The following is a 4334-nucleotide window of genomic DNA, read 5'->3' on the forward strand; positions in this document are numbered from 1 at the left end:
ACCCCCGGGACCCCCTCGGCGGGTGCGGGGATCCCCTGGGGGGTGAGATCCCCAGGATCCCCCTCACGGGGTGCAGGGATCCCCTGGGGAAGGATGGGGGGTTCCCTGGATGCCGCTTGGTGGGTGCAGGGACCCCGTGGGGGCTGGAACCCCTGGAATCCCCCTCCCTGGGAGCAGGGATCCCCGGAATCCCCCTGACCGGTTGCAGGGATCCCCTGGCGGCTGGGGTCCCCAGGATCCCCCTCCCCGGGAGCAGGGATCCCCAGGGCCACTGGCAGGGCTGTCTGGAAGCACGAGGGCTGTAGCTCACCCTGTGCAAAGCCTAACGGTAATTAACAATTAATTATGCCAGCAGTGGCCAAGGCCTGCTGCCAGAGGGTTACAGGCCGTGTCATCTTGCAGGAGCCATTGGCCAGCGCTGCTCCTCGTGGCCACAGGCCCGGACCCTCGGGCTACCTGTGCTCAGCCAGGCTGAGACCGGCCACAACTCACTTCACCGCTGCCCCGGTTGGTTTTTCCCTCCGCAGCGCGGTGACAAAGACATCAGATTATTTTGTTTTCTCCTTTCCCGCTCCACAAGTTGAGGCAGCAGCTCCTCCTCGCTGCAGCCCGGGGCTGGGACCAAAACACGCGAGAAATCCGTTATTAGAGAAAAAAAAATAAATACATTCACAGCTGGGAAAACTAGAGGGCACCAGTGCTCTGATTTCATTTCCCTGCGCTCAGCTCCCTTACGGATGGGGAAGGTTAATTAGCTTGTAATTAAGCCCAATTACAAGCGGCAGAGCTTCCTTAGGAAGTGAAGCCGCACTGAGCCCCACAGCGGTTTGGGCGGCCGGGGGCTGCAGGGCTGCCCTGGCCAGGGGGAGGAGGAGGAGGGGGCTGGGATGAAGGGGATGTCTGCACAAGGCTTTCCCGACAGACAGGGAAAGTGCATGTCCAGGAAAATTAAGCCATTTTTTGCCCCATTTTTTGCCCCTCTCCAGCAAAGGGAGCAGGAGGCGGCGGGTCGGGGCCAGGGGACCGGAGCTTGGCCTCTTCCCACCCACCAGTGGCCCCGTGGGAGCCAGGAGGTTTGGGAACACCAGCAGCATGTCCCCAAAAATTTGTGACTGGCCCGTGCTGACCGAGGAGAGGGGCTGGGGCACAAGGTCCTGAGTTACAACAGCAAATATTCCTGCACACACCGTGCCCCATTGGGGCACCCCAATGTGCCCTGACACGGGGTTCTCGTCCCTTTCATCCTTCAGGTAGGAGACGATGGCTCTAGTAATTAACACCCACACTGCTAATTACTGAGCAGAGCCACACTTTGGGGAGCATCCCCAGTTTTGCAGCTTTCTTGCTGCTCGTCTCTGACGCAGGTGTCCCCGGGGTCAGCCCTGTTGGGGACACCGGTCTCCAGGACACGTCAGAGGGTTTAGGATGCTGGTGTTACCTTGGTTGCCCCAGGGGATCCTTCATCCCTCACGGACAGCTGGAAGCTTCTGAGAAGCAAAGTCCTTATTTCCAGGGCCGGGCTGCCCTTCTTTTGTTTAAGCGCGAAAAATCCCGGAGTTGCCACTAGAATTTTATTACCTCCTTGTGTCACAGAGGAAGACGTGAGTTAAGACGCATTAACAAAGTCCCTGTCCCAGCGTGACCGGCTGGAATAACCCTCGGGAGGGGAATTTTCCTGCGGGTGTGACGGACACACTTGACCCCGCGCCGTGCTCCGACTGGAGCTGGAGCCCTCCCGCCTGGGAGCGAAGGCGCCTCGGGGAAATATTTTGAAAGGTGGTTTCAAAGCCCAAAAATGCAAGATAACCAAAGCAGAGAACAAGAAACCAGAGCTAAAACAACGGCTTCTCTCCTGCCTGTACTATTGACTATTTCACTCCCCCGGTTGTTCCCATCAGAAGGGCCCCCATGGGCTCCCCCCAGCCGCAGCGGGACGGCACGGTGGGGGGACACCTCCAGCGGGGACACCTCGAGTGGGGACACCTCGTGGGGTGGGATCCCTCACCTGGGGCTGAGAGATCCTTCCTTGCCCACAGCCAGGACCTCCCCGACCTACAACAGCTCCCCAGTGCCTGAATTAGTGCTATCAAACATTGCTAATCTGTGCAGCTACTCAATACTAATTATAAACATCATATAGATAATTCCGTTAGACATAAACCGTTGTCCCATCTTGACTCCAAGATGGGACCTGGCCACAGCTCAGCTCCGCAAGGAGTTTCCAAGGCAAAGGGGGGTCCACCCTGACCTCAGGATTCAGCGGGAGGGTCTCCCTCACCCGCCCTCTGGTCTCCCCCTTGGTGTGAACTGATCTAACTCGATTCTAACTCCACTTTCCTCTCCCTGTTCCTCCCACGCAGTAATTAATAAGGTGAACCTTGCCATCCAACTTCCTGAGCCTTGGCAAACCACTGCTAAACTTCCTTAAATTCCATCAAATGTATTGAACTGCCCAATTAACATTTCACCACACTAAAACACATTCCTGCTTCTCCCTTCTGAGGGAAGTGGGAAGTGCCCCCCACTCATCCCCGACAAAGGGGATGGTGCCCTGGGGGGGGGGAGCCCACACCGGGCTTTTCACGGGTCCCAGCCACGTCCCTGACAAGTGGCACCTTCCAGCCTCCCCCTGTATTTGTGGGGGACAGAGTTGGGGCCGGGCTTGGGACCCTCCAGGAGAGCGGGGTTTGTTCCTGGGCTGCCTCGGAGGTGCCGGAGCCGGAGGGGACGAGCTGGGAGGCAGCAGCAGCCCATCCCGGTGCTGCCAAAGCTGCTCTCCCCCTCGGCAGCAGGATTTTGGGGATTTCACAAGTCTGAATTCTTCGCACGACATCCCACTTCCCCATGCCAGTGACACGCTCAGCCCTGCCTTGACAAGGTTTCCAGGAACAAATCCCCTCCAAAAAATGAAGGGAGGGGCGATCCGTGCTGTGCCAAAGGGATGATGATCCCGGCCAGGGTTCCCTCTCCAAAAGCCTTTCTCCTCCACCGGGCTGGGGACTTCAGGGGCTGCAAAGCTGTGTCCCCTCGGCCTCTTCCATCCACCGAAAATGGGAGCTGCCGGCAGCGGGGGGCTGGGGTTTGGGGCTGGGAGCAGGGAGGGAAGGGGGGGCAGGGCCACGTGGAGGGGACCTTATTTAGGGTTTCTTCACCAAGCACCCCAAAACACCTGCAGCTGATCCCAGACAGCCACCCCGGGAGGGGACAGAGAAAGGGAAAGGAAAGAAGGGGGGACAAAGAAAAAAGGGGCAAAAAATGGGGTAAAGAAGGGGTCAAGGAAAGCAGGGGGGAACCGAGGGGGCAAAGAAAGAAGGGGGGGAAAGGAAGTGAAGAAAGAAGGGGCAAAAAAAAAAAGAGGCAAAGAAGGGAAGAAAGAAAAAGGCAAAGAAGGGGGCAAAGAATAGGACATGGCAAGAGGGGACAATGAAGGGAGCAAAGAAAGAAGAGGGAAAGGAGGTGAGGACAGAAGGGGTGAAAAAGGCTCAAGAAGGGGATAAAGAGACAAGGCAAGAAGGGGATGAAGAAGGGGGCAAAAAGGGGGACAAGGAAAGGAGGGGGGAAAGGGGTGAAGAAAGAAGCGGGGGGAAGAGGTGAAGAAAGAAACAAAGAGTAAGGGGAAAAAGAAGGGGGCTAAGCATTGGACAAGGCAAGAAGGGGGCGAAGAAAGAAGGGGTGAAAAAGGCTCAAAGAAGAGGACAAAGAAGGGGACAAGGAAAGAAGGGGGGGAAAGGGGGTGATGGAGGATACAAAGAACAAGGGGGTGAAGAAGGACACAAAGAAAAAGAGGGCAAAGAAGGGGATGAAGAAGGACACAAAGAACAAGGAGGAAAAGAAGGGGGTGAAGAAGGACACAAAGAATAAGGGGGCAAAGAATTGGACAAGGCAAGAAGGGGCAACCAAGGGAGCAAAGAAAGAAGAGGGAAAGGGGGTGAAGAAAGAATCACAGAATCTTCTAGGTTGGAAGGGACCTTAAAGATCATCTTGTCCAACTGTCAACCTCACTAACAAAAATAGACACCCACACAACAAACAAGGATCATCACTAAACCAGACCTCCCAGCACTACATCAACCCGTCTTTTGAAAGAAGAGGTGAAAAAGGCTCAAAGAAGGGGGCAAAGGAGCAGACAAGGCAAGAAGGGGGCGAAGAAAGGGCAAAAACCAAAGAAACGGGCAAAGCAAAGGGGGGCAGGGGGGCTCCTCCGACCCGGGCCGGGGTTTCCCGTCGGGGCGGCCCCGTCCCGCCCCGTCCCCGCTCTCGGGGAAACGAAACCGGGGCCGTCCCGCCTCCCCCCGACCGCGGCCCGCCCCCGGCCCCGCCGCAGCCCCGCGCCC

The sequence above is a fragment of the Calidris pugnax genome, unplaced genomic scaffold (genome assembly GCF_001431845.1).
Source record: "Calidris pugnax isolate Ruff unplaced genomic scaffold, ASM143184v1 scaffold98, whole genome shotgun sequence".
Classification (NCBI taxonomy): domain Eukaryota; kingdom Metazoa; phylum Chordata; class Aves; order Charadriiformes; family Scolopacidae; genus Calidris; species Calidris pugnax.